Raw genomic sequence first — 18923 nt, 5'->3', positions numbered from 1 at the left:
GGTAAACAATACCCTCAGCTGAATGCTGTCTTCTCTGTACTTGACAGACAAATTCCATGTTCTCTTCCTGTGGTTCCAAAGCTATGGATCTCTGAGGACATCAAGAATGACAGCTTCCAGCTCTCACCCTTCACAGGTTATCTGCCTCTCAATCGTTAACTTTGGAATTAACCATACGGTATTGATCTGCAGGAGGGGGATACACCAGTGAGAATATTTTGAAGAAAGCACTTGTGAAAGTGTGGTGTAACAGTAGTAATAACCTATTAAGATTTCATCAATTCAGATCATTCTTCATACACAATCACAAAATAACCATGATGCTAACTTTCATTTTAACAAGTTTTCAGGAGCAGAACAACTTTAAATAGATTGATGACGGCAGCCTGATGACGATAGCCTGTGAACTCTGCAATTCAGTACCTGACACATTCTCCCTGAGTACTTCAATCTCAAGTCTGACTCACTGAAAAGTTTGAAAGTTTTTCCACTCATGAGGTGGAGGGTTATAGCTCCTTCAGAGAGGCCAGTCATTAATTTGACACTTCAGGGGCAAATTAGCAATTGAGCTAAGTAGCTTTTTAATTGTGTGCAGAATATCTTCTTTTAACATTCCCTGTTCGACAAAACCACTTGCCCACGAGTCTAACATTGGCACGCTGACTTTGTTCAGAAGGCAGCCCTGGTGAGTTAGCGAAGGCAGCTGGGTGGCACAGTAAATGTGTCATTTGCTATTTCATGTCTCTGTGACCTGGATTTAAATTCGCAATGGCACAAAATGCAACTTCAGTTCTCTCAAAAGGCTATTAAATCCTTTGCAGTAAGCCCTGTTGAGATTCTAAAACACTAAAGGGTTCTTTGCATCCCAACACCCACTCTTGTTTGCAAAGATGCCAAAGTAGTTTATTTCTCTTAAAGGAACTGTTCAAAGGGAAAAGGATGGGCTTGACTAATCAGCTGATATGAATACATATTGTTGTTTATATATATATTTTTAAAATCTATCTACCGTGCTTCAACCAGGATCTTAGAAAGAATATAACTGTCCTGTGGGAGATTTTTAATCAAGTTGCTTTTCAAGAAGGTAAGTTTTGTGTTTTTCATCTGTAGGGAAAAATCAGAATGAAGTGAAAAGTTTGAAAATAGATGTTTCTTTCCTTAAAAGCTTCATTACCTACATTCTGCTGTGTATCATTGTCCTTTCCATTATATCTGGATGTCAGAATGAATCACAGCTGTACCTTTATGCATTCAGACTAGGGCAAAACCCTGCTTTTCATTAAATTAATTCTCAAGGCATTTTCATTTAAATATTTTGTTTTATTATTTTCTCCATACAGGGGGAAAAAAACAGCGTCTTGATTTTTCTTGAATCAAAAATTTACTGTCTCCTTTATTCTTATTCCCTGCTTTTCCAAGAATCCATTCAAATATGTTCAATTTACATCAACAATGGATCAATAAGTAAATTAATCAGGCTTACTCCCCACCTAACTTTGACAGCCAAGTCTTCAGCACAATTTTAATAGTTCTACCTTCTTCTGCTTGTTGTTTTACTGGGATACCAGCCTCATGTTAAAATGGTAAGAAGCATCATTTACTGAAAAGAGCTCCTGTTTACTATAGCAGACAAGGTTCTAATTGTCTCTGATAACCTCAGATAAGTTTATTATTCATTAATTGTGCCATGCAGAATAGTGGACATCTTTTCTTTTTGCCTGACTAGTATGTCAAGCCAGAAAAGGCTAATGCCTGAACTTTTATTCATTGATAGAATTAACTCACATACTAAGGAGATGATGAGCTATCCCCAAAATACCACCATCATTTGCTGTCTACTATGTGTAGTTAAGGGAGCAACCTGGTCATTTTCAAATTTTGTATATATTAGCATCACCCAAGGGCCTTTTTAAGAAAATATGGATTGCTGTACTTCACAGAATTCTATGGAAAAAAATCTCTAAACAAGTGCTTTCTAACAGAAATGCAATGTGAAACATGTAGGTAATTTTTAATTTCCTGAAAGCCATACTAAGAAAGGAAAACAATATGAGTAAACTTAATTTTTAAAATATTTTAATTAATAAAATATATTAAAAATATTATCATTGCAACACAAAAGCAATATTTAAATATTATTAATGAGAAAAGTCACTATTTTTGTAGTAAATAGGCCTAGTCTTTACCATGTGAGCCACTAGGGAAGCCAAGCTTACCTACAAATTACCTTAGGTAGGAATAGGGGTATAACAAGTGCTCCATAGATACATGTGGCTAGGAAGATGTTTTGTGCGATTTCATAGAAGATAGAGAGACAGAACTTTAGCTGTGGGAATAAAATAATGTTAATTGGGGAGATAACTTGTAATTTGTATATGAGAAAACTAATGGAATTCAAAGGTGTTAATTGATTTTTCTAAAGTCCTGCAGCTAATTGGTAGCACAATTGAGTCTCTGCAAGTTCTTCTGAAACTTCCTGATCCCAGTCATCAATCTAGAAACCAACTGATAATCAGATCTCAAGATAAGATACAGGCTCTCATTCCATTGTACTTCCTCTTAGCTATTCCTATTTATTTCATTTCCCAATTCAAATACATTTTAACTCGCAGGAAGATTATTTTCAAAATAATATATTATCAACAATTTGCAAAATTTAGTTATTGGTGTTCCTCATTATTTCTTTAGTACAGAGTTTTTCTTCAAAGTTTCTTTTTTTTTCCCAAACTGTCCATCTCTGGCATCTTTGACAATGCTTCCAAACGCTTCTTAAATTTTAGACACCAGAAATATTTAATACTTTCTCTCTCCCTATTTATTTGGTAAAATGAGGACAGTATTAGGTAAAATTATAATATTATCATTCTATATCATTAAGGATTACAGCTTTCCATTTAATTTGTTAAATCTACATTAATACTATGTAGATCTGGACAAAAAAGAATCTTTAAAATAAAGTATTTCTATATATTATGTAAAAAGGTGAAGAATCTTGACAATAATCTAAATACCATAGATCACATAAAACTTATTAAGGCTCAAATTCAATTAATAGTTAAATTGAAGAGATCTTTCAACAATAAGTTGAATCAGCTCAGTTTTATATTAGTAAATTTAAGCTCAAATTCCCAATTAAAAGCTGTTCATGAAGTAACAATATGATTAACTGTAAATACTAAAGCAGCATAAATTCTTAATTTAGTTACTTCATGATGTATAGCAAAATGCAGCATTTGAAGTAATTATTTTAAAAAATTACTTGGAGATAACTATGAGCCAACCAAGAGGTAATGTGGTCAAATTAAATTTAAATGAATTTTTAAAACTTGTAATCATTTTTTAATGGGTCATTAAAACAATTTCTGTGAAAATATACACTCTTAGCACATTGTATTGGATCCTATTCTTTGACACTTTATGTTTTTGATATAGAGAAAATAGTTCACAGCCTTCAACTTCTTTTCTTTTTCAATTTTGACTCTTACAAGAGAGACAGGACAAAAGTTTGCCTAATGGGTTCAAAACCTAAATATACACAATAGTATTTTTCCTTCTAAAAGTATCTAATAAGGTGGTTTTGTTTTGTTGCAAGCAATCTTATCTTTTATGTGTCTTACTGGCTTTTGATGTCTTTAATTTACCTGGGTCAATAGCTCAATAAAATACATTTTAAATTAAAGCTCTTAATTGTTCTTATAATAGAAGGAAAACAAAATGCATGTTACCCTATTTTTCTTGAGTTTTCCATTAACCTGAGAGTGACATCATCTATCCATTTATGGGGACAATGGTGAAGAATAGTCAGGAGAAAAGAATGGGAAAAACTGGAAATTATCCAGCTCTTCTTAATTTATCTTCTTAATACCAAGATTTGAAATGGTATGATTTCCATAAATATGAAAATGCCAACATTTTCAAGGAACTGTAATATTTATTCTTTAAAATCTCAATATTTGATGCTTTCATCTATCTTTTAAAAACAGTAATTTAGCTCTCCCTTTAAAGTGAAAGTGAAAGTCACTCAGTCATGTCCGACTCTTTCTGATTCTTTCTGTATAGTCCATGGAATTCTCCAGGCCAGAATACTGGAGTGGGTTGCCTATCCCTTCTCCAGGGGATCTTCCCAACCCAGGAATTGAACCAGGGTCTCCTGCATTGCAGGTGGATTATTTACCAGCTGAGCTGTCAGGGAAGATGACATCATAAATGCCCCCTCAAGAGTCAATCTCGTGGCCAAGGTGATCATACGTTTTGTTATTTACTTGCGAGGGCTTCTTTGGTGGCTCAGATAGTAAAGAATCTTCCTGCAATGAAGGAAACCTGGGTTCCATCCTTGTGTCAAGAAGATCTCCTGGAGAAGGGAATGCAACCCACTCCAGTATTCTTGCCTAGGGAATTCACTTTAGTCGCTGAGTCCTGTCTGACTCTTTGTGACCCCGTGGACTATAGCCCACCAGGCTCATCTGTCCTTGGGATTTCCCAGGCAAGAGTATTGGAGTGGGTTGCCATGCCCTCCTCCAGGGGATCTTCCTGACCCAGAGATACCCAAATCTGTATCTCTTGCATCTCTTGCTTGGCAGGTGGATTCTTTACCATTGTGCCACGTAGGAAAGTTAGCTTCCTTAGAAGCATGGAAAAAAAAATCACTAATGCATATTAAATTGCTCATGCACAACTTTTAACCTACTAAAATCACATCTGTATGTGATTCACACTAATAGTTAACCATGTATAAAGGCACATCTCACTTGTTAAGTAAAATTCATAGTTCACTCTGAAAAAATAAGAATAGCTACTTCCACATTTAACAACACTTGGCATAGACGATAACATTATGTAATAATCACAGGGTCAAAATATTTTCAAAAAAGCACTCATGGGTGTAGAAATAAGACAAAGTTTCACTTAAACATGGGTATCTTTCATTTGGAAGGTAAAAGCTGTTAATATACCCTCTCCCATCATAGTTTTATAATTAGTTAGAAAATGCTTGATGTTGTCAATATAGACATATTCACATTACACTGAAGATGTTTTAGGATTAGATTGTGCATCTTTAGCCAACAATAGTGACCCTCTATAAAGGATTTAAAGACAATCCACAGGAAGTTGCTAAGAGTGAAGGTACCTATACTGTTTTGCTCTGCTGTGCTTAGTTGCTCAGTCATGTCCAACTCTTTGCAACTCCACGGATGGCAGCCTGCCAGGCTCCTCTATTCATAGGATTCTCCAGGCAAGAACACTGGAGTGGGTTGCCATGCCCTCTTCCAGGGGTCTTCCTGACCCAGGGAACAAATCTTTATCTCCTGCACCTCTGGCATTGCAAGTAGATTCTCCACCACTACCAGGAAGCCCTTTGATAATACAGGAAAATTTTTCCATCCAAATATATAGACTAAAGGACTGGGATAACATTTTCATATTGATCAAATGATTGATTGCTAAATATTTTCCAAGCAGTATGCCTATAGAATGTAACTTTGGATAGATTCTTTGCTTTTATTTGAATCCTATCTTATCATGGATAATAGAGATGTAGGCAATATATTTTCTTCTTCCTGCTCTTTATGTAAATGTGAAGGACCTAAGTACATTAATTTCATATGGATATTTTAATATTTCCTGAAAATAATTAAATGATATTTTGTTACTGCTATTTTGACTTAGAGTAAGGTAAGGTGTCAAAGTAAGAAAATGTTGTTATATTTTATTTTAATACAAAGCTTTGGTCAAATTATGGGAGGCATTATTCTAATTACTGAGACAAAATTGTTATAATTATTGGAATATTAATATGCTAAAACTATTGCATATAAATAATAGGATGGGAAAGACTAAAGATCTCTTCAAGAAAATTAGAGATACCAAGGGAACATTTCATGCAAAGATGGGTACAATAAAGGACAGAAATGATATGGACCTAACGAAGTAGAAAATATTAAGACAAGGCGGCAAGAACACACAGAAGAACTATAGAAAAAAGATCTTCATGACCCAGGTAACCCATGATGGTGTGATCACTCACCTAGAGACAGACATCCTGGAATGTGAGATGAAGTGGGCCTTAGGAAGCATCAACTATGAACAAAGCTAGTGGAGGTAATGGAATTCCAGTTGAGCTATTTCAAATCCTAAAAGATGATACTGTGAAAGTGTTGCACTGAATATGTCAGCAAATTTTGAAAACTCAGTAATGGCCACAGGACTGAAAAAGGTCAGTTTTCATTCCAATCCCAAAGAAAGGCATTGCCAAAGAATGCTCAAACCACCACACATTTGCACTCATTTCACACTAGCAAAGTAATGCTCACAATTCTCTAAGCCAGGCTTCAATATTACATGAATCATGAAATTCCAGATATTCAATCTGGATTTAGAAAGGGCTGAGGAAACAGAGATCAAATTGCCAACATCCGTTGGATCATTGGAAAAGAAAGAGAATGCCAAAAAAACATCTACTTCTGCTTATTGATTATGGCAATGTCTTTGACTGTGTCAGTTCAGTTCAGTTGCTCAGTCACGTCCAACTCTTTGTGACCCCCATGGACTGCAGCACACAGGCTTCCCTGTCCATTACCAACTCCCAGAGCTTACTCAAACTCATGTCTGTTGGGTTGGTGATGCCATACAACCATCTCATCCTCTGCCATCCCCTTCACCTCCTGCCTTCAATCTGTCCCAGCGTTAGGGTCTTTTCCGATGAGTTAGTTCTTCATATCAGGTGGCCAAAGTATCAGAGTTTCAGCTTCAGCATCAGTCCTTCCAATGAATATTCAGGACTGACTTCCTTTAGGATGGGCAGGTTGGATCTCCTTGCAGTCCAAGAGACTCTCAAGAGTCTTCTCCAACCCACCACAGTTCAAAAACATCAATTCTTCAGTGTTCAGCTTTCTTCATAGTCCAACTCTCACATCCATACATGACCACAGGAAAAACCATAGCTTTGACTACACAGACCTTTTTTGGCAAAGTAATGTTTCTGCTTTTTAATATGCTGTCTAGTTTGGTCATAACTTTTCTTTCAAGGAGCAAGCTTCTTTTAATTTCATGTCTGCTGTCACCATCGGCAATAATTCTGGGGCCCAAAAAGTAAAATCTATCACTGTTTCCATTGTTTCCTCATGTATTTGCCATGAAGTGATGGGACCGAATGCCATGATCTTAGTTTTTGAATGTTGAGTTATAGCCAACTTTTTCACTCTCCTCTGTTAAGACTGTGTAGATCACAACAGATTGTGGAAAAGAGATGGGAATACCAGATCACCTTACCTGCATCCTAAGAAATTTGTATGCAGGTCAAGAAGCAACAGTTAGAACTAGACATGGAACAACAGACTGCTTACTAGTTGGGAAAGGAGTACATCGAGGCAATATATTGTCACACTGCTTATTTAACTTATATGCAGAGTACATCATGCAAAATGCCAGGCTGGAGGAAGCACAAGTTGGAATCAAGAGTGCCAGGAGAAATATCAATAGCCTCAGATATGCAGATGACACCGCCTTTATGGTAGAAAGTAAATAAGAACTAAAGAGCCTCTTGATGAAAGTGAAAGAAGGGAGTGAAAAAGCTGGCTTAAAAATAAACATTCAGAAAACTTAAGATCACGGCAATACTTTGGCCACCTGACATAAAGAACTGACTCCTTGGAAAAGACTCTGATGCTGGGAAAGATCGAAGGCAAGAGAGAAGGGGACGAGAGAGGATAAAATGGTTTAATGGCATCACCTACTCAGTAGACATGAGTTTGAGCATGCTCTGGGAGTTGATGATGGACAGAAAAGCCTGGCGTGCTGCAGTCCATGGGGTCACAAGAGTCAGAAACAACAGAGTGACTGAACTGAAGTGAACTGAATAGTGTTGCATAGAGAAGAATGAAATATTCCATAATTAACTTGCCGAATTCCATCAAGTAGTATCTTTATAGCCCAATGCTGGTTTTAAATCAATACTTATAAACACAGTTCTTATCTACTGAGCCAACTATTTTTCAAATTAGTATACTTGAGATATTTTATTAAGGTAAAGAGTGAAAATAGGAAAGTGGAACAAGTCTTTCACTCATCCTTTCAATATCTCGTTCATAGATTATTTTAGCATCATAGTATAGACAGCAGCAAATAAAACATGACAAAATTAATTTTGTTTTCATGAAACTTACAGTCTACGAGAGGAAAATAAAGAGTAGCAAAGCAACACAAAATATGTTCAGGAATATTAAATGCTGCGAAGAAACATAAGGAGGTTGAGTAATCAGAAGAGGGTTGCCCCCTACATTAGAAAGTGTTGCTGTCCTCTTTGGTAAATGATTAAATTGCATTTAAACAAACACCTGGAACAAAGGGTTAAAGTGACTGGAAAAGAAAGCTGGAGGGAGAGAATTGGTGAAAAAGTCAAACAAAGAGCAGGGATCAGTCCAAATATCATGTAGAAGATGAGTTGTAGACTTCATTTTAATTCAAAGAGGTGAAATAGAAAATAATCAACAAAAGAATTTAATTTTACTGAGGACACATTATATCATGAGATTGTCTCTACAAGAACATCTACTCATCTACAAGCTTTCCTGCCTATTTTGCCCCTGCATTACCCAGGAATCTCTCCTCAGAGCTGCTAGTACCCTTGTTCTACTAGTGAAATTCTGAAATAGTCTTTTATACAAATGATCAAAGGCCTTGGAGTCTTTCTGAACCCTGCATATTTCTGCACCACGATCAGAAAACAGCACCCCAAAGACCGTCCAGTGGAAGAGCCACTCTAACTCATCTCTACCCAAGTCTCTCAGATACATTCACTTTCTATGTCCCTCAGTTTTCTAGTATATAGAAGGGGAAAGGGAGAAATATATACTTTGTACTTCAGCCGGAGGGCAGCAAGGTATTAGCTTCCCATACTCTTGCTAACTCAGTTTCCCCAGGCAGGTCACTTCCACTTTCCTCCATAATGTCCCATGGACAATTGTTTCAATTGTCCAGATTTGTACTACTCTTGGGAGATGACTGACATGTTCAGTTCCCACCCCATTTTAACTCTTGAAACTGCCTGAAATTGGCCCCACGTTGATATATGTGGATTTCATCTTTTTTCCTGATTATCTGTTTTGTTGTTTTTTTTTTTTTTCTCATTATTTGATTTTGGGGCTCTTGCTTCTTTCATTACTGCTTTCCATTTCCTCTCTATTCTGGGTGCTAGTATTAGTCTATTGTACATAAAAAATATATAGCTTAATTCTTTTGTGATAGATAAGCAAATTCTCCAAGGTCAAGCTGTTAGTTGTATTGGTCTACTCAGTATTTCTGAAATGCTTTATTAAAAGTGGAATATCTTGTAATGTCATAATGACAGGTATTAATGGAAGGAAATACTGAAATAATATCAATGGTAATGCAAAATTTAATCTCATTTATTTTAATCTACTCAAATATAAAGATAACAGTATTTTAATATATATATTTGGCAAATATAATTTAAAACATTATAGATATGATAGTAAAAGAATTCATGTTTTTCAATATTTCCATGGAAAAGGAGTAGTTAAACAATCTGTAGAAGATGAAAAACCCTATAAAGTAATGTAAATACTAAATTTATCCTTATACAATAAGGCAATATCATTTGGAGTTTTATAGTGATTTACAACACTCTTGCTAAAAACAGCATGTCATTTTTTAAAATATGAACTGACTTGCTACACATAGAAGTGATATTTATTGTGAATCTTATTTAACTTACACAATTGAGTTTACATCCCTTTAATTATGATTGTTTTTCAACAAAAATAAAGAATTACACTAGGTCCCCAGCTTTCCTTGTGGTACAGTGGTTAAGAATTCACCTTGCAATGCAGGGGACACTGGTTCGACGCCTGGTCTTGGATTTCACACACCACAGAGCAACTGAGCACATATACCACAACTACTGAGCCAGTGCTCTAGAGCTTGCGAGTAGCAACTACTGAGCCCACACCCTACTGCTACTGAAGCCCCAGCCCTCAGAGCCTCTGCTCTACAATAAGAGGAGCCACGGCAATGAGAAACCCTGCTCACCACAAGTAGAGAAAGCCTGCGCGCAGCAACAAAGCCTGAGTACAGCCAAAAAATAAAATACAATTTAAAACTTTAAAAAAAATCACACTAGGTCCCATATCCAATATTTTACATCTCCATGATTTTTTAATGTAGTAGATTTCACTATATTATGTATTTTTTAACAACCTTAGCCTAAAAATTCAAAAGTATTAAAACAGGACAGAAAATGTATTTTACTGTCCAATTAACAAATTTAGTTTCTTATCCCGTCGGCTAGTGAATTATGAAGCATCAGACATAAATCAATGAGGAACTACTTAAACTTGATCCTTGTAATCAGAGCTACAAATTTTGGCAGCAGGCCACATAATCCAGCTCTAACTGTGTAGCATTTTTATTCCAGTAACATATTAACAAAATGTACAACTGTTTTGACTTGGTGGATGATCTAACAATATCCCTGCAAAAAGCCTTTGTCCATTTTTTACACAAATGTCTTTTCTTTGATGATAAATGTGTTTTGCAATTTTCATGATGAATCAGTGGAAGAAATTAACTGTGCCCTTCAAGTGCTTTATAACTTTTAAAATCATGCCTTTGGAAATGCAGGCCTAATTCAACACAAAGTTAAATCTTTGTGCCTGAATTTCTTTATTATTTTTGCTTGTAATCCCCAATTCTTGCTAATTGCCATTCTAGGGCCCATCAGCATTATGGCATCTGAAAACATGTAGAATAGGATATTTACCTAAAATATGATTTTATGACTGCTTTGGATGACTCATTTATCCTGGCATGTGTTTCTATTCTAGGTGCAGAGTACATGTGAATAAAGAGTGAGTTCCCAAAATATAGAAATATTCTAAGTGAAAAATAAATGATAGAGTCCCACAGAATTGAGATTATATTTAAACTAACACTACTTTGAAGCAAATGCATTTACCTTTTCTATTTTCTGTAAATGCTCTGCTTAGGTCACTGGATATGTGCTGTCTCACTCTCATTTGATGTTATGCTGCACAAATTCAGCCTAATTGTTCACTATATTATTTTTAACACCACTACTTGAACATTTTCCAAAGCTGCTTAATCTCTGCTACATTATTAATCGACTTTCAAAAATGGGACCTCATTGTTTCAATCAATCTTGATTTTGTTCTCTTCTAGAATTATCACTGTCAGTTCACTTTTTTTAGTTCCTCTCTCTGACCCATAGGTATGGAGGTTCCATATCTTCATCTTATTCCTTCTAAAATGTGTCTAAATTATAGTCTACCATCACAACCTCTATTTAGCAACATACAAATTAATCCTAAAACTTTTCTACTTTTGGGGTTCATTCAGATCCCAAGAGGCCTTGAAGGTTGTTTTTTTTTTGTTGTTGTTGTTGTTGGTTTTTTTAGTTTTTAATGAGATAATCTCTATTTCAAAATAATTGTTATTGAATCACAATCTTTCTTGATCATGACAACTTTACCAACTGACTATAATTTGTTTATATTTTCACCAGAACAGTTTTTTATCGACTTTTTACCTTTGAAAATGACTTCATAACTGACACAAACCAACTCTTCAAACTATAGAATAGTATCCAGCTTCTCTTGTCTTTGACCAGCCTTAATAAGTCACCCAGGTCTGGCTACAGTGGCTTGTGTAATCCTTCATCTGATCTATTATAACGGCCACTCCTACTTCCTACATCATCTCTGCTTCAATCCCGGCATCTCTCCTCGACCGAAACCTCTTACAGGCTTTGATTCCGGCCATGCTGAGTCACTGTTTCCTGGTCCCAGTGCACGGTCCTTTCAGCACGTTTGTTCCCCTCTTTCACTGCCGTCTTTTCTTCCTATGACAATTCTCTTTCACTCTGCCTTTTGAGCTCTTATACTCATTCAAATCATTTCATTTTTATTTTTCTCAGCTCAAATGTTTATTTGATTATTGTGTAGATACTCTTTGTTTTCCTTCCTCAGGACACTGAAAGATTTCTTAAAGCCCTTGTCTCAGTTATCCTTTCTATATTTATAATCCCTGGGTCGGGAAGATCCCCTGTAGAAAGAAATGGTACCCCACTCCAGTACTCTTGCCTGGAAAATCCCATGGACTGAGAAGCCTGGTAGGCTACAGTCCATGGGGTCGCAAAGAGTCAGACAAGACTGAATGACTTTACTTTCACTTTCCTCATAATCAGATTATAAACTCATTAAGGATAGTGAAGATAACTTGTTTATGTTTTCTGCCTTCACAGACTTGGTAGGATGTTTAACATATATGCTTGACAAAGGTAAGTTCATCTCAATCACAGATATTTCATGCATATTTTCTTTTGATATATGACCCCTTTTTCTCCTGTGTCTTTTCAAATATTAACTATGTCAAGTGAATTTGAGTTTCATCCCAAAATAGCTTTCTCCTGTTACTCTTCCTGGATTTATTGATCTTACCCTTAATTCAATGTACCAATTGTCTGGTACATATGTCTGTGTCATTCAGTTAAAAACCCATTGTATATTGTTGTTATATTTTGTTATTCTCTATTTCATGAGTTTTAATTTCATGACCCAAGATTGTTAAATGCTTAACAACAGAAAACATTTCCATCAATATGCTTTGAAGTTGCAGAGTAAAACCTGCTTCTTCAGATTAACTCAAGGGAAATATTTTACAAATAAATGTAAAATTTAATTACATTTACTAATATATCCATCATTTTACTACCAAAAATGTATTAAATAATCTGGAGGTATCAATTTATACATTTTGGGAAACAATAAACAATAATTAAAGATGTGCGACAACTACATTCTTGTCTCTCATAGACACCATGTTACTTGCTATGGGTGAACCCTGTGATGATTATTCTGTTCTGGAGAGATTTCACAATTCCAAGTTATACACACGATACAATTAATCAGTAAAAAATAAAGGTTGATATTAGAGACTTTCAGATCCATAATAAGAAAGTTATTTATTCTGAAGAAATTTCACTAATAAATGCATCTATAGCTGTAACTCCATTAATATATTGCAAGCTCAAAGTAACAAGGTCGATCAAATTTCACCAAAACTACTATAAATACTATTGTTCATTCTATATTTGCAAGGTCTTCTTCATGATCTTTAGACTCTTCCATTCAGTTTTGTCAGTAGTATACTTCATATCTCCAAAAGGTATAAAGAAAGAAGAGAAAGTGCCCTCACTTTAAGTCAAAGAGCCCTCAGTCAACAAAGCAATCAGCCTCTTAACAGTAACTTCAAATTACTCTGTTTACCTGGTGGCCAGTCTTTCTCTGTTTCTAAAGATCTAGCTCCAGATTTGGATGATGTTTACAAATAAATAAAGAAAAAGGAAATCAGGAAATCTAGTTAATCATATTATAATTTTTCAGCTTACAAAAGCTCATCTGTGTGTGTGCGTGTGTGGGTGTGTGCGTGTGCACTCAGCTGTGTCCACCTCTTTGCGATCTCAACGATTGTAGCTTCCAGACTCCTCTGTCCATGGAATATTCCAGGCAAGAATACTGGAGTGGGTAGCCATTTCCTACTCCAGGGGATTTTCCCTATCCAGGGATCGAACCAGAATCTCTTGTGTCTCCTACATTGGCAGGCAGGTTTTTTTACTCATAAGAGTCTTTTGGACTCTGTGGGAGAGGGAGAGGGTGGGATGATTTGGGAGAATGGCATTGAAACATGTATAATATCATATAAGAAACAAATCGCCAGTCCAGGTTCGATGCATGATACAGGATGCTTGGGGCTGGTGCCCTGGGATGACCCAGAGGGATGGTATGGGGAGGGAGGAGGGAGGGGGGTTCAGGATTGGGAACACGTGTACACCCGTGGCAGATTCATGTTGATGTATGGTAAAACCAATACAATATTGTAAACTAGCCTCCAATTAAAATAAATAAATTTAAATTTTTAAAAAAGAGACAAAAACATCTTATTAGTATTTGTGCTAGAATCACACAGGCTAATAGGAGATGCAAGTTTCTGAGGACCTGAACTAACACTGAAAAGCTACCAATTATGACAGAATTAGACAAAATTTAAAAAAAGAAAAATTCCTTCTCTCTGATACAGTTATATGAAGAATTGAATCTAGTGTATGGGTAGACAGTGCATCATAAATAACAAAGAAGAAAGACTTTATCTTGAGTAAGACAATTCAGAAAATTTAAAGTTCAAATTTTTTTGAACGTGGACCATTATAAAGCAAGGGTCTAGGAGAATCCACAAGTGTTCAATAAACTTGGATATGGTACAACATCTCAAATATCAACTTTGCTGCTCTTACTAATATTTCATGCAAGTGTAAATTAGAAGGATATACTCACTGGTGAATTTAAAATGAATAAAATATCCTTGAAAATAGCACTCCCTTAAGGTTACACAGATTTAAAAAAAATTTCTTATATTACGAAGTTTCCTCTCTCCTCAATAAAAGAAAGCTTGTCCTGAGGACATCCTTGTCATATACCCTTTGTTTTAGGCCATCTGTTCCTAGTTTGATAATGGCTTAGTTTGTTCAATATCAGGGCCTTTTCTAATGTGTAGGTGACCTGCTTTTATTTAATTTTCAATTTAACTTCTATTCATTTTATGATTGTACTCTATTTTGGTAATTATGTACAGGCACCTAGAGGGATTTTGTCGAAGGTAACATTAAAAATTAATAAGTGAATGAATTGGCATGATGATTTATATTACAAAGAGAACCCATAGGCATCAGTAAAAGATGTTTTTTGGACCTAGCATAAGGTTCCCATTAAACTGGTATAACACATAGCCATAGTTATTATTTTAAGTATAAATTTTGACATTTTCCCCTATTTGTTCTCTAGCCTCTCCTTCCTTCACTTTCAAAATTCTTATATTTATTGAACCTTGTGCAGCTCCTTTTGGAACTGACAATCTGTCTAGTGCCATTCATTTTCCAGGCTAGATATGGTAAGTGCCAATCACTCTTCACCATCCCCTTTTATTCATCTATCACCATTGCTATTCTTTCTTTTTTAAAACTTAGATGATCACTTCTCTTTACCTCTTCATCCACACCATCAGCATAATTGAGCCAGGTTTATTAAAATGAGAAATTATGCTGGTGGAAATATTTTCCTCCTGTTTTAGTGCCTAGACTTAATCATTTCGTGTGGATAGCCTGATAATTGCAATTATCTAAACAAATGAACATGAATCAGTCTCCAAATATAAACCATTCTTGATTAAGTGTAGTTTTTATTTAGAATGCATGTGATAATCAAGAGTCTAGTGATATGGTTGCTTTGTGAATTCTGTTTTTTAAGACTTTTTATAAAAATATGTGTTCATCCATTCAGATTGAGGAACTAAATGTTTGGACTGAGTGACGTTTTATGCAAGTGTTCTAATACTACATAGACATATTTACTGAGTAATTCTTTTCAAATTAGCAGGAATATTTTCAAAACTGATTCTTTATACTATTTACTCTACTTATCCACCCCCCACCCCCCCACTTTTAAAAGTGTAACATCTAGTACTAAACTTTTTAAGCAGTTGCTGAGGGCACTATCTTTCTTTTATTTATCACTTATCTATGTCAAATGAAGTGGAAATTTCCAGGTGTCATTTTCAAGTTCTGTATTCTCAGAGTTAGGCACCAATGACTAATTAAATCCACAAGCAGGTGATTACAGGTGCAGAAAATTGTACCTGCAATTAATCCCACCTGTGATTGAGACTGTGCATACAAAAGAATATTGAGACTATGATACAAAAGCTAGGCTTTTTAGATGTTGGTTCTGAGTTTTCTATCTTGAAACCACGTTTCTAGGTTCATCTTTTTAAATTTTTCATATTTCAAAAGAATATTGCATCCTTTTTGTCAAATTTAATATTATAGTTTATGAGAAATTTAGGTCTTAGATCTAACTTGAATCCATTAAAGTACCAACATTTAAATCTGATTTTAAAAAGTGGGCCTTTCATAATTTTAATAAACTCTTTTCTCTATCTCCATGTAGATGACACCTCACAGGCTAAAAATTTAATTTAATTTGAATCAAACAAATATATAAATGATTACATCTATAACTTACAAATTGCAGATGTATTATTATGCTAAAGATATTTCTTATCTTTGTATTTATGTGTATTTCTTTAAATTTCATATTGTGGAGAAGAAAATGATAACCCACTCTATTCTTGCCTGGGAAATTCCATGGATAGAAGAGCCCGGCGGGCTACAGTCCATGCAGTCATAGAGAGTTTCATACAACTGAGCGACTGAGCACAGGCAAACTTCATATTATATCTACTACATCAATGCCTACTGTAGTGATCTGTCAGTGTAAGTCATTGACTTGTAAATTCCTGTAATAAACAACAAATTCATTTCTAAACATAATGGGAATCTACATATGAAAGTAACAATTTTAATAAAATTTAATACCATGCTTATTTAGCATCTTTTTTTTTTCTTTCAAGTCCTACTTAAAAGTCCTTTTTAAGTCAATATCAATGCCAAATGAAAACAAGGAAATTTTAGCCTCAGTTCAGTTGCTCAGTCGTGTCCAACTCTTTGTGACCCCATGAATTGCAGCACCAACTGTCCATCACCAACTCCCGGAAATCACTCAAATTCACGTCCATCAAGTTAGTGATGCCATCCAGCCATCTCATCCTCTGTCGCCCCCTTCTCCTCCTGCCCCCAATCTCTCCCAGCATCAGAGTAATTTCCAATGAGTCAGCTCTTTGCATGAGGTGGCCAAAGTACTGGAGTTTCAGCTTTAGCATCCATTCCTTCCAAAGAACACTCAGGACTGATCTCCTTTAGAATGGACTGGTTGGATCTCCTTGCAGTCCAAGGGGCTCTCAAGAGTCTTCTCAAGAAACTGTATATTTAGCTAATCTGTATTGATTTATAGTTGAGTGATATGAACTCAATAACAGTAATATTAAGAATAACATGTAGGACATGACTTTTGTCCAGATGTATATATAAGGTATATAGTAAGTATGTAAAATAAATAAGAGATTTGCATTCTTACATATATGAAGTAAAATAAAGCAGTTTTTATTATTCATTTCTTTAGTTCATGTTTTGCATGTATTAATATTTAACCTATGATTATTAATACTCTACAGTGTTCCAGGCACTGTCATAGGCCATGAGATGCAAAGATGATCAAGTTATTTATGCTCCATTCAAGGAGTTCATATTCTGTTTAGACTGTTGCTTCCAGAAAGTGACAAAATTGTTGTCTCATATAGTATGTGAATGTGCCAAATGATATAAAATCCCAGATTAGGGAGATGATAATGCTTTTATAAAGTTTTTAGGTAACTATTGTCATATAGTCTTCAGTTATTTGAACATTACATACAAATTATACAGATACTCTAATAAATCATTCAATATATTTGTTCTAAGCAAAGAAATAGAGGAAAACAACAGAATGGGAAAGACTAGAGATCTCTTAAAGAAAACTAGAGATATCAAGGGAACATTTCATGCAAAGATGGGCTCGATAAAGGACAGAAATGGTATGGACCTAACAGAAGCAGAAGATATTAAGAAGAAGTGGCAAGCATACACAGAAGAACTGTACAAAAAAGATCTTCACGACCCAGATAATCATGATGATGTGATCACTAACCTAAAGCCAGACATCTTGGAATGTGAAGTCAAGTGGGCCTTAGAAAGCATCACTACGAACAAAGCTAGTAGAGATGATAGAATTCCAATTGAGCTGTTTCAAATCCTGAAAGATGATGCTATGAAAGTGCTACACTCAATATGCCAGCAAATTTGGAAAACTCAGCAGTGGCCACAGGACTGGAAAAGGTCAGTTTTCATTCCAATCCCAAAGAAAGGCAATGCCAAAGAATGCTCAAACTACCACACAATTGCACTCATCTCACATGCTAGTAAAGTCATGCTCAAAATTCTCCAAGCCAGACTTCAACAATATGTGAACTGTGAACTCCCTGATGTTCAAGCTGGTTTTAGAAAAGGCAGAGGAACCAGAGATCAAATTGCCAACATCCGCTGGATCATGGAAAAAGCAAAAGAGTTCCAGAAAAAACATCTGTTTCTGCTTTATTGACTATGCCAAAGCCTTTGACTGTGTGGATCACAATCAACTGTGGAAAATTCTGAAAGAGATGGGAATACCAGACCACCTAACCTGCTTCTTGAGAAATCTGTATGCAGGTCAGGAAGCAACAGTTAGAACTGGACATGGAACAACAGACTGGTTCCAAATAGGAAAAGGAGTACGTCAAGGCTGTATATTGTCACCCTGCTTATTTAACTTATATGCAGAGTACATCATGAGAAACGCTGGGCTGGAAGAAACACAAGCTGGAATCAAGATTGCCGGGAGAAATATCAATAACCTCAGATATGCAGATGACACCACCCTTATGGCAGAAAGTGAAGAGGAACTAAAAAGCCTCTTGATGAAAGTGAAAGAGGAGAGCAAAACAGTTGGCTTAAAGCTCAACATTCAGAAAATGAAGATCATGGCATCCGGTCCCATCACTTCATGGGAAATAGATGGAGAAACAGTAGAAACAGTGTCAGACTTTATTTTTTGGGGGGCTCCAAAATCACTGCAGATGGTGACTGCAGCCATGAAATTAAAAGACGCTTACTCCTTGGAAGAAAAGTTATGACCAACCTAGATAGCATATTCAAAAGCAGAGACATTACTTTGCCGACTAAGGTCCGTCTCATCAAGGCTATGGTTTTTCCTGTGGTCATATATGGATGTGAGAGTTGGACTGTGAAGAAGGCTGAGCGCCAAAGAATTGATGCTTTTGAACTGTGGTGTTGGAGAAGACTCTTGAGAGTCCCTTGGACTGCAAGGAGATCCAACCAGTCCATTCTGAAGGAGATCAACCCTGGG

The sequence above is a fragment of the Ovis canadensis genome, chromosome 2, assembly GCF_042477335.2.
Source record: "Ovis canadensis isolate MfBH-ARS-UI-01 breed Bighorn chromosome 2, ARS-UI_OviCan_v2, whole genome shotgun sequence".
Lineage (NCBI taxonomy): Eukaryota > Metazoa > Chordata > Mammalia > Artiodactyla > Bovidae > Ovis > Ovis canadensis.
This window is presented reverse-complemented; position numbering follows the sequence as displayed.